Source organism: Salminus brasiliensis, chromosome 14, assembly GCF_030463535.1.
Source record: "Salminus brasiliensis chromosome 14, fSalBra1.hap2, whole genome shotgun sequence".
In the NCBI taxonomy this organism is placed as follows: Eukaryota; Metazoa; Chordata; class Actinopteri; order Characiformes; family Bryconidae; genus Salminus; species Salminus brasiliensis.
Genome location: NC_132891.1, coordinates 19,280,545 through 19,294,107, shown reverse-complemented (window position 1 = coordinate 19,294,107; position 13,563 = coordinate 19,280,545).

The following is a 13,563-nucleotide window of genomic DNA, read 5'->3' as shown; positions in this document are numbered from 1 at the left end:
GTTTCACCAATCTACAAGCACTCTGATTTAGACATGTTTAACATGGCGCCTGACGCTTGCTCATACTGTCTAAAAAGTTGATAAATAATTTCAAATTCTTTCCTTGTTTTAATGATAACTGTGATGTCATCTGCATACGCAGAGATAATGAACTTTTTCCCATTAACTTTAACACCATTTAGCGTGTCACCCTTTTTGATTTTTTAAATTAAGGGGCTTATAGCTAAAACATATAAGGCGGCACTAAGTGAGCAGCCTTGTTTAACTCCTCTCCCTGGAAAACCGTATGTTTTAAGAACTGCAAAAATATAATCTTTGGAAATTGAATCAAATGCCTTTTTTTATCTTATTTTTTTATTTTATTTTATTTAGGGCAACAATATAAAAATTTCTTTATTCCTAATTATATAGTATCTCCCTTAGTGAACACAAATGATCCCACATATATCAACCTTTTACAGCACATGTTTGTTCTTTTACAATAATTAAATCTAGCACATCTTCTAATCTATTTATATTAATCTTAGCAAGGATTCATTAAGGTCAGATGCCTGTAATTATCAATGTTTGATTTATCACCTTTTTTGTGTGTAAGTGTTAATACTCCTTCGTAGAAGGAATCATGCATACACCCGTCTGAATCTCTCAGACATTTCTTTAATAAAGTTCAAATAAAACGCCATCTGGACCTGGTGCTTTTTTATGGTTTAATTGTTTTATCACAGTTGCAACTTCAGTCTCTTAAATTTCATCTTCCAAGGGATCAAAAGTTTCAATGTTTGGCGTGTGAATGTCTAAAAAGTTTTTTTTGTCAAATCATCAATAGTTCTTTATACATTTCTTCACATAAATGTTTTCTTTATTTCATCAGTTTATCATTTCAGTTCCTAATTTAATAGAATGTATTTGTGATTTGCTTTTTCTTTGACCATATAGACATTATTTTATCTGGGTTAAAATTTTAAAGTGAACTTAATCCTGCTAAAACTTGAAGATTTTTTAGATTTTCACAATTCATTTCATCTATCTTATCCTGTCTATCAGATAATAGTTTTTCTTCATACTCAAATCTATCTTTCTTATGTTTTAGAGTAATATATTTCTTTATTAAGGAGCTATACTTTTCTCTTTTTTTCTTTATTAATTAGTCTGCTTTGAAACTTTGAAAAATTGTCTTATTCTGTAAAAAAAATTCCCAATATTCTTGTTCAGGTAGATAGCATTTAAGATTTAATTGATTTAATTCTATTAAATTCTTCTTTTAAATCTGAGTTTATTTTTGAATAGTTTAATATATTTCTATTAATTTTCCAATAATTCCTATTTCTTTCTCCTTTATTAAACTTAATAGTAGTCAATACTGTTAGGTGATCTGATTCAACTAAAAGTTTAGTCATGTAGGATAAGACCGTAAACTTCTCAGAAGTATATATTCTATCAATATGGGATTTAAAAACTCTATCAAATCTTGTAAATCCAATTTTTTGAGGAAAAAGAACTTTGTACTTCGAAACATATCATTTACTTAATTATCTTTCATAATTTGTTTCAAAATACGCCCTTCTCTTAAAATTGTTTTTAGATTAGTTGAAGAACTATCTATATCATCTGTGATAGTATTAAAATCACCACAGATATACATTGATTACTCTAATTTTGTTTCCATACATAAAAAATCTATATACATCAAATCTACATACATCAGCCTACTTTTATAATTTGAATATCATTCGTAAAAAATAATATCGCTATCTTCACCTAATGAAAAAATAGATTTATTATTACCCCATATCTCCATAACATCGCATATATCATTATAATTAATTAATCTTGTTTCTTGTGAACATAGAATATCTCATTTTCCTCGCATTAAAACATTTTTTTTTTTTTTCTATTCCTACTAGATTAAATTCCACAAACATTACAACTAGCTACTGCTAGGTTGCAAGAAGACAGGGAAAATTATTATTATTATTATTATTTTTTCAAACTTTTCCCAGTAGTTCAGATCCACACTTCCCCTCGGTCTCCTTGGATTAAACACGTTTTCTTTTAGCTTCTTGAGGCAAGTGTTTAACAGTCACATTTGCTTTGTTTTCCTGTTTGGAGATCTTCTTCTGACCTTTTTTTTGTTCACTCCCTTGATTAGTGGTCGGAGAAAGTAAGCCCGTACTAAAGTCCTCCTCAGTTGCGCTTTCATGCGTTTCCTCTTCCCCGCTGTGAGATGAGTAGTCGGCCACTCGTGTCATCCTTCGACTCCTCTGAGTCACTATCGTTGCTGCTGAACACAGTCTCTCCAGGTGCTTGTAGAGTTCTGTGTGGGTCATTTTTTCCATTCTGTGATTTTATGATATCCTTGTTTTTGTCAGACAGAGCTGGTTTGACATAATTGAACTTTACCAACTACCACCTGTCTGCAAGACCCTGTTCCATCCACTCTGTTCCAAACAATTGCTCCAAACCTCATTCCTTTCATCTCCTTTATCATAAACAGCTCTTTGTTGTCAGGTCATGTACCATCCGTCTTCAAGTCTGCCAGAGTTGTGCCTATCCTAAAGAAACCAACTCTGGACAGCTTGGACATCGGCAACTACAGACCCATTTCTCTTCTCTCTTTTCTCTCAAAGATTCTCAGACGTTCCGTCTACAATCAACTGTCTCTCTTTCTCACTCTGAACAATCTTCAGGACCCTAACCAGTCTGGCTTCAGAGCAGCACACTACTGAAACTGCTCTCATTGCAGTTACAGAGAAGCTCCATGCAGATAAAGCTGCCAAACTGTCATCGGTTCTGATTCTCCTCGACCTCTCCGCAGCTTTTGGAAATAAAGTTTGTGAGTGATAAATGTATTGTTGGACAATTTAAGATGTCTGTTCAGTGAAATAAAATTGAACATTTTTGTTGAAGATTCCTGGTATGAAAGTATAACTTGTTCAAAGGAGATATAACCTGAGTTTTCATAGCTAATGTTTCTGTGCTGTTAAAAGGGCCTAGTGGGTCAAGATATTAAATTACTTGTCTGTTTCTTTCTCATCCAACTTGGGTGTGTGAGAGTTGAGGAGAAAGGAGGGGCTGCAGAGAAGGCAGCTGTCCAGTGCATCACACAGATTGAGGCTGACGGCAGGGGGGGCTGCTGCTGACTTCACTTTTGATCAGGCCAGTATGGTTTCACCATCTACCTGCATTCTATATATAGTCAGTATTGTTGATATACATTTAGTTTGCTTTCATCTAAAGGATATTATAAGCATATTTCTGAAGTCATTAGTGTAGTCTAAATGCTGTAGTTATTTAAGAGAGAGGCTTGGCAACAGACTGAACAGTTAATGTGTTGGAAAGTAATGACCTGGTGTAAACTCTGTTGAGAGTTGTATATGCAAGTTCCAATGGTCTATTCCGATTTGAGCTGTGTGATACATTATTAAGACTGTTTGAGGATTTGAAGTCAAAAGGATTTGGTCAATATAGGTAAATTAAGTGTTGTGCATTGCTATCACCTCAATAAGTATTTTGATTCCTCTGAAGTTGACAAATTCATTTAATTTTTACTGGTTATGGTAAAATAGTGACTTGAAGAAAGAAAAAAACAGGGAAGTAATCTAAATAGCTTTTTGTAGTTTTAGTTTTAGTAATTTGTTTTAATTTACTGTGAGGGAATAAAAGAGTGTCATTGTTATGTCAAAAAAGGAAACTAAAAGTTGAAAAGTAATTACTCCTGTCGATGTAGTTCAGAAGAATAACCCTTTAGTTACAGGCAATGCAAAAATATCAGAGAAATGGCATAAATGCTGGCCTGACATTGATCGACTATAGCCAATAGAGGGGACCCTTAACCCAGATGTAAATAAAACAATGCAGGTACTTATAGGAGAGTGTTGTCTACTTATAAGGCAGATCAAAAGAAAGGAGAAAAACATAAAGAAAAGAGACAAACAGAACATGGCATTTTCCAGTTGTTTGAAAATGAGGGACAGAAACTAATAAAAGCTGCAAAGGATAAGAAGAGATTAGAGAAGGAGAAATGTAGAAGGAATTTAACAGAAATGGATAAATGAATGGCAGAAATTAATGTACCTTTCTCACACACTCTGTAAAGAGACCCCCACCTTATGACACCTTTGGTATTAGAGCCCAAATGAAAACTTTGACCTACTAATGGTTTCTTTAATCTGAGGTCAGTGTTGGACAAATGTGTTTCCTGGAGAAATGCTATGTCTGCTTTTAGCCCTTTAAGATGTTTACAAATTCTTGCTCACTTTACTGGACCATTTAGTCCCCTTACATTCCATGACACAAGCTTAACAGTGAATCTCACCGCACTCACCCCGCCATTTGGCACAGCATACATAATTAAACTGAAAAGTACAAAGATGGTGTGATCATATACCATGCAGAATATTCAGTATCATCAGAGCACAAATTGCAGGGGATGTATCTTAAAAAAAAAACAATAGTTAAAAACAAAAAGGCAACATTTAACGTTAATGCTGAGATGTAGTTTCCAAGGTGTCAAAGCGATTTCCCAGTGTGTCTAACTTTTCATGGAAAGCCTCTATGGAAATCTTAATAGGGGCGAGTGTTGTCAAGATAGACATGTCTTCCATTAGGTGTTCCTGCTGTTTTTCTAGCAGCTCGGCCAGCATACTCGTGGAAGGTTCTTCCTCGCTTTTAGCAGCAGCTGTCATACTGACTACTTAGAGTAGCCTAGAGTAGATTTTTTCGTATCCTGCTCAGCTTTGGTTTTAGTGGGTGGCTTCACGGGTGGTACAAAAGTGAAATGAGAGCCCTTTGTTATTATTTTCTATTAAAGGAATGAAAGTCAAAGGATTGTAGGTTAAGTATGCTGGGAGACTCTCACAAACACATCTACTCGCAAGTCGAAGTCCCATGGCATTTCTCACCACCTATTGTACGGCCTCCGTCTGCCACAGTGGAGCTGCTGTACTCCACTGTTACACAGAGAGTCTGGAGGACACAGAACTACCCAAACTCACAGACTGGGGCCATGTTTTTATTAGGATGTTCAATCACAAATAGAGGTGTTGATTTCCAGGTTGCTGAGCTTGGAGATCAATCTGGTGGGGATGACCATTTTGTGGAACTTTGGTGGAACTAAAGTTAATGAACAACATATGAATATAGATGTTTCTATTGTGTAGTTGGTTGAGGGCTTCTCCCTTATATAGTGCACATATATATATAAAAAACAAACAAACAAAAAAACGTGGACATATATATATATATGGCAGAGAGAGAGTATAGAGATATACCTTTCAGCGCAAGTCCTTCTTTGTATCCATGTTTCTTATACCAGTAAAGGTACTATAACGTATCCTAAGAGGCTAAAATGTAGCTTTAAACTATGGCACAGCTGTGTCTCCATTCCAAAAGGTACAAACATGTGCTTTTAGAGATACAGTTGTGCTCCAAAGTTTCAATACCCCGGCAGAATTTTTGCTATGAATGTTAACACAAACTTTTCTTCCACTCATGTTTAGTGTTTGGGTGAAGCCATTTATTGTCAAACGACTGTTTTCTCTTTTTAAATCATAATGACAACCAAAAACATCAAAATGACCCTGATCAAAAGTTTACATACCCCAGTTCTTAATACTGTGTATTGCCCCCTCTTACATCAATGACCGCTTGAAGTCTTTTGTGGTAGTTGTGGCTCTTTATTTTCTCAGATGGTAAAGCAGCCCATTCTTCCTCCAGTTTCTGTAAATTTATATTTTTTGTATCTCTTTCCTGTTTTCTACAGTTCAACTACCTTTGCCCGTAGAGCCGTTGACAATTCTTTTGCTTTCCCCATGACGGACGAAAGATGCAAGAGTCTGTCTGGAGCCCAGAAACTCACTCAGCTTTTATGCACTGATTTTATAACACTGATTACAAGCAAACCGGTCAGAGGTGAGGATGTTACCTTTAGTAGTCATTCAAACCCATTTGTGTCAACTTCTGCATGTTATCAGGCCAAAATCACCAGGGTATGTGAACTTTTGATCAGGGTCATTTGGATGTTTTTGGTTGTGATTATGGTTTAAAAAGAGAAAACAGTTGTTTGACAATAAATGGCTTCACCCAAACACTAAACGTGAGTGGGGGAAAAAAGTTTGTGTTATCATTTATATTCTCTGAAAAAAGCCCAAGAAAGCAAAACTTCTGCCAGGCTATGTAAACCTCTGAGCACAACTGTACCACTCCAGTGACAATGCCATTCTGGACCTTGTATTGACTAAAGTGTACCAGAAATATCTACACATGTCTTTCTATGCTGTTTATTTAGAAGTCCATACATTTAACTTTAGCATTCATTCAAAGAACATCAGAAACAGAAATCCATGTTAACAGAAGGTTTATGGAGGTGAGATTAAATGGTTATAATAGATTCCATGTCATTAAAATGTGGCATTAACAACAAACAAAAGAATAAAATAAAACAAAAGGGTTTTATTATACCAGCTAAAATCATATTTCATCCTAACATGGGAAACTATATGGCATACTCAAATAATCCACATCACAAGGTTATACTCCTGAGAAGACCAGCCTTATTAAAAAAAACAATGGAATCACTTCAGTATGCAGACCACCCATTACACAAACAACAAGGGAATAGTTAACATAATTTACGGTAATATTAGATACACACTGAAGCACCTTTTCTTGAAACTGTACACCTGTACAAACTGTAGAGCATAACTGAATTTAAGAGTCTTCTGTAGGTCTGCTGGTGGAGATGAAAATGGTGTGCTTACACTTTTGCTGAGCATCTAGGAGTCCTTTAGAGGAAATCTCCCAGCACTGTTTCAGCTAAAGCAGTGACAAATGTTCACCATCAAAGGATGAGTCCAGTGACCCAGTGTTCATCTAACAAAATCAGATGTATCCTATGTGTAAACATTTAGGCACTCCTGGGGGGAATTTTCTTAGTAAGATATCTTAAGCCCTATCCAACAGGTAAAGAGTTGAGGCACATTTTGAAAGGTGGTTCTGTTCCTAAACAGCATCTGGCTATATGGCAACCTATATGGCTATATGGCATCTGGCAAACACAGAAAATAGTGTATTGAATTGCTATTAATTTGTCAGTAAAATAAGAAACAATTGTGCAGGACCTTGGCACTGCATTCATGTTACAATTACAAAGTATTTATAGGAGACAGTCCCACCCGAGCTGCCCCACCCTTCTCGCTTTGTGGACGTGACGTCATTACCCCTCCTCGTTGCTCTTGGTTGTCCTTCATTACAGACACAAGCCTTCAAGCGTGCAGTTTGATTTCATTGATTTGATTTTGAGTTCAAATCTGGAATATACTGATATTTAGTGAGTAAAGAGGTCATTTGTTGATTTTGGACACGTTTAGGACACAAAACAGTCGGTGGAGAGTTTGGCCTTGTCTGCTTGGCTGCATGCGTGAGGGATCCCCCGCACACCTATCCTCTTTCCATATGTTTTGAGTTAACAGAGCCGGCTGCTCCAGTTAAATTAACCCTGTGAATTCTTTATTCAGAATGTTTTTGACTTTGGTCAAAAGAACGAGGTGATTTCAGAATTGGGAAAAACCTCATGTGAACCTTGTCTGGATGTTCAGCAGTTTGTCCACACATGCGACGTGTGCACGCAACAAAGATTCCAGGGCTAAGCTTTCCGGACTGCTACACCTGTTACCCATTACACATCTCCCATAGTCACACTTGTCCCTGGACTTCATCAGGTTTTCTAAGGTCGCTAGATTCATCAGTGACCAAGATCCTTGACTCCTGATGAGTTAGGGGTAGAGTCCATTATCCTGTAGACTCTTAGATTTAGAGCATCATTAATTATAATAATAAATCATAAATATTTTAGATGAATTGAGTCTTGTCTGGTTTAAGATGATTAGATTCTCATTAACTTGTCTGTGTAAGAATATTAGTTTTAAACTGAGAAAAGCGAAGTCCTGTACACTGTCCTGCACAATGAGTACCTTTTTATAAGCAGTCACTGCTTTTAAACTGTAGTCTGCAAACATGAGAAATTATTCCATAGTTGTCATAACAGAGTGCTGTTAGAAACTTTCATTAGGGAAGCGGTTGATTTATGATGCTGGAATGTGGCCGAGAAAGTCCAGAATTTATCATAGAACAGATAGTGTGTGCACTGTGCTAGGTGTGCTGCACTGAGTGTGTATAAGAGGGACTGACTGGACATCTAGACCAGTGTGGTATATGTCTTCCCACAACAGACACAACAATGGTCGTTCACGCATGTTTTTGACTATCAATGGTAAACTCCAGTCATACAGTGGGTGAAATAAGTTTTGAACACGTCACCAGAAGTAAATATATTTCTAAAGGTACTGTTGACATGAAATTCTCAGCAGATGTCAATAACAACCCATTCAGTCCACACATGTGAAGAAATTAAACCATTGATGTCCATAAATTGTAAAAAAAAAAAAAAATAATAATAAAAAAAAGGAATTTATCTAGCAAAAAACAAATAAGTTCCGAAAACCTAAAACTTTCGTTGTAACCTATTACCTAAGAAAATTTACGTTTTTGTAAAAAAAAAAAAAGTATTTACAAGTTAATTTTGTTTAGGTTCTACATACTACATTACATTTAGTAAGCACTTTATAATTAAATTAAGTTCTACCAACTGAACCATTACACAAAATATATGATGGTACACAATTTATTGCTTTTAGGAAAATCTACTAAAAAGATTTAAGTGTGTCAAACACCTAGTCAATCCCAGTCATGAAAAAGTGCTTTTAAAGTTATAAAGCACTTATTAAAACAGGCTATTATTCTGAAGCTTAAAACATCTTTTACAATGAAATATTTCAGAGTACAACAGACACATGAAAACATGAACATTATTTGCACACACACCACCACCAGGTCAGTCAGTGTCACAGCAGTGCTGAGAATGAAACACTGCCCAAACACTATGTGCTCTGTGGTGATCAGTTGTGTGGGGTCCTAAGCATTGAAGAACAGGATGAAAGAAGGTTACATTTACATTACATTTACATTTACGGCATTTAGCAGACGCTCTTATCCAGAGCGACTTACAAAGTGCTTTGCTATTTACCCAAGAAAACCTCAGCTAGTTAGAATAGACTAATACAAAAGATACCTCCAAGCTTAGACATTGCTAAACACAAGACAATAAGGCGACCATAGAACTATTCGTCCAAGTACTCTCTGAAGAGGTGGGTCTTCAGTCTGCGTTTGAAGACAGCGAGGGACTCGGCCGTTCGGACATCCAGGGGCAGCTCGTTCCACCACTTTGGTGCCAGGACAGAAAAAAGCCTGGACGCTTGTCTTCCGCGGATTTTGAGGGATGGTGGGTCGAGCCGAGCCGTACTTGAAGCTCGAAGGGCTCTTGGTGCGGATCGGCTTTTGACCATTGCCATTAGATACGGAGGGGCTGGTCCGTTCTTGGCTTTGTAGGCCAGCGTCAGGGTTTTAAATCTGATGCGGGCAGCTACAGGAAGCCAGTGGAGAGAACGCAGCAGTGGAGTGACATGGCTGAATTTAGGGACATTGAAGACGACCCGTGCCGCTGCATTCTGGATGAGTTGCAGGGGCCTGATGGCGCGCAGAGGGAGACCAGCCAGAAGAGAGTTGCAGTAGTCAAGTCTGGAAGTGACGAGAGACTGAACAAGCACCTGGGTGGCCTCTCTAGAGAGGAAGGGTCGAATTCTCCGGATGTTGTACAGAAGAAATCTGCAGGACCGAGTTACGTTTGCATCATGACTTGAGAACGATAACTGATCATCCATCACTACACCAAGGCTGCGGGCTTCAGTAGAGGGAGTGACCAGTGAGTTCTCGAAGGTGATGGCAAGATCGTTTCTTGGTCCAGCAGTTCCCGGGATGTACAGCAGCTCCGTCTTGCTGGGGTTGAGTTTGAGGTGGTGAGCCGCCATCCAAGACGAGACGTCGGCGAGGCATGCTGAGATACGGGCAGAAACCTGTGTGTCAGACGGTGGGAAAGAGAGCATGAGTTGAGTGTCGTCGGCGTAACAGTGGTAAGAGAATCCATGGGAGGATATCACTTTGCCAAGAGAGTGAGTGTACAGTGAGAAAAGAAGAGGACCAAGAACTGAGCCTTGTGGAACGCCAGTGGAGAGACTACAAGGAGCGGACGTGTCGCCCTGCCATGTTACCTGGTATGAGCGTCCCTGCAGGTATGATGCGAACCATTGCCATGCAGAGCCGGTAATTCCAAGACCGGCAAGGATAGACAGGAGGATCTTGTGGTCCACTGTGTCAAAAGCTGCGGAGAGGTCAAGAAGGTTAATAAAGTATGCAGAGAAACAGACGGTTACAGTCTGGAATTATAGAACTACAAAGTGCTCCTATATATAGACAATAAGTATAGAAACAAGGTCAAGGTCATGGCTGGCTGACAGCCTTTCTACATCTTAGGAACATCGCCAAACTAAGAAATTCCTTATCTCTACAGGATGCAGAAAAGCTAGTACACACCTCAATAAACCTCAATAAACTTCAAATAGTTCAAAATGCTGCAGCCAGGGTCCTTACTAAAACTAGAACATTTGACCATATCAGTACAGTTCTATCAGCACTGCATTGGCTCCCAGTTAAATTCCGTATCGACTACAAAATTCTTCTATTAACATATAAAGCCCTACATGGCCTCGCTCCTGAGTACCTGCAAGATCTTGTTACATATTATGAACCATCAAGATTACTTCCCAAAACTCAGAAAACCTCAGCAGGGGGCAGAGCCTTTTCTTATAAACAACTCTGGAATAACCTTCCACAGGGAATTGTAGTACACCGAGATGCTGGAGCTGTCACCTCGCTGCTTGCACATGATCACTCAGGTTTGTGGACGGTGGAGCAGATGGACGCTAGCGTTTCAGGGTGCTTCTGTGTCTGCGTCACCTTCTGGCTCTCTCCTTTTAATTAGGCTGTTCTAGTCAGACCTGCCAGAGACGTCAGACTCAGTGTGATACTGCTCAACATTCTTTGCTCTCTATAAATCCATTCAGAACTAACTCTGTCTCTTTACCTTCTCAGACTAAATGGTCACCCAGTCATCCAGCCCAACCTGCTGGAATACTGACCGCTGGGGTCCCCTCTACCTGTGTCAGACCCGCTGCCACCTACCAGTCTGACCACCAGGCTTGACCACATGGCTTGGAGTTTGCTCTGACATGCACAGTCAACTGTGGGACCCAATATAGGGCCGGTGTTGGCAATTCCCAATCATGTGCAATCAATTGAATTTACCACAGGTGGAGTCCAGTTAAGCTGTAGAAACATCAAGTAATAAAACCTGCAATTTTAAATGGTTGCATTGTGTACATTTATAGAACATTTACGCACGTGTGCATTTAGACTGGTTGCTTGGTTCAGTATTTCAACTCATTATTTTTCAGTCTCAGCAGGCATAGTTTCACTGCTGAGATGCTGCTGGGGCTGAAGGAGACTCCAGCAGTAGTGAGAAGAGCAACAGGAGTGTCAGTGATGCTGGCTCCTCCTCCTGCTGCAAAATACACACACAGTAATTATGAGGAGAGTTGCAAAAGTAAGGTTACAAGTCATAAACGTTTCATATGTTCACCTGCACTTGTATAGGTTTACATTTTAAGCCTGTCTTGATTGCATTACTCCCTTGAAAATATGTATGACCATTTGTTCTCTGTACATTAATTATGATTCTTTAAACATTTCTTTTTCTCAGCTAGAACATATTAAACATATCTGGCACTTGTCTGACAACAGAGACTGACATAACCGTGCATATTTAATAACATAGGCCTTAAAGAAATCTAAAGACAATTGATCTGCTGGACACTTTGGCAACACATGATAGACACGTGTATACAGTGACTTTCAGGTGTGAAAATGCCCAATGCGTAAACAAAATATAATCACTGTAAGACATTTCACAACTGTAAATAGACTTGCAAAAATACAAAACTATTTGGTAATGAAACTAATAGTCTAATAGTCATATGTTTTTTTTTCTTTTCTAAACACAATTATCAGATACAATTATGTAAAATCCTGGAGGACGCTGGGCTGGCTAGGTCAGACAATGAGGGTGAACACTCGCAGGGGATGGCTCGATGCAAGTGTGTTTTATTCAACAAATAAAACAGGGGTAAACACAAGAAAAAGCAGCAAAGTTACAGGGAAAAAGGATAAACCGAAATATAACCATGACAAAGAAACTCGGGCAAAGCAAAGATGCTCACCTGAGGCTGGAGAGAATCCGGGAGCTAGGCTAGCGTGCCGGGAATGAGTGGGAAGAGAAACAATAACCAAGACCTACAGGCAGTGCCTGGGGAAACTAGGATAACTAAGGCAGCGCTCGTCAGGCGCTAGGGAACTTACGTGACTTGAGAGCTGAGAGATCGGCTGCAGAACCCAAAAGGCAAGGCAAAACCTACCTGGTAACGAGGCTCGCCCATGAATGGTACTACTAAAGTGAACCTGGATAGAGAGGAAGCCTCTCTGGCGACCTCATGAATTATAGGAGTGAACTCGAACTTTGATGCCCTTGGTTCGTTCGGCTTCGTATATGCAAACAGCACCATGAACACATTCACTACCTTGACTGTGTTCAATTCTCAGTAATGGGCAGCTAGCGCTAGCCCCTTAAATACCGCAGCCTCAGGTGAAACGTATTAACAACACAATGAACATAGATTAAACACACATGACAATAACCAAACCTTGAAGTTAGACATGAACATGAATATCAACATAAGAGTCCGTGAAGCATGACATGAACGTCAACATAAGAGTCCTCATGCGAGCCTGCGAGCCACGGCTCGGGATCACCCCCGGGGCAGGCGCGGCGACGCGGGCCTGACAGACGCATTCAAGTTTGATTGCTTTATAACAGGCATTCACTGTATTAGTTTATATTTTCACATCAAATTGCTTACATTGTAGGTTTTGAAAAACTCAGGCCAGCTCAAGTATACAGGAATTGCATGTCTGACATTGTCTTCCTTGACAAATTCAAATAAATATTTTATTAATATTATTATTAAAAAACTTCATTAGGCACAAGTCTATTCTACCAACACAATTTCTATAAATCAAATCATTTATCCCTCCAGTTTAATTTGTCAGTGCAGTGGTTCAGCTTGATACTGATACAGGAACTTCTAACGTCTGTTTTAAGATGCTTTTATTTTTTAAGCATCCATAGATGTCAGAGCCAAGTTAGGGACCATTCAATAAGACAGTGACGACATTTCACTGCAGGCTAGGCCTTCCCAACAATGATACAGGCACAAACATTTTAATCTACTGCATCAACTAAATATTAGCCTCAATTTAACTCGGCACCTTTGTTTGAATTTTCAACTTTTGCTTGGTTTTTGTGTTGCAATACTCTGAAATGTCTGCACAAACGTGATTAATATTGTGCTGATGGCAAACTAAATCTCATACTTGGCTATTGTAAGTCCCAAGCATCTCTCAAATCGCCACTGCTGTCTTGCCTGCCTGCAACGCCTTCTGCCTGAACAAGACGATCAGTGGGGAAATTGGGAAATTTACCATTTTGGTAAATAATAT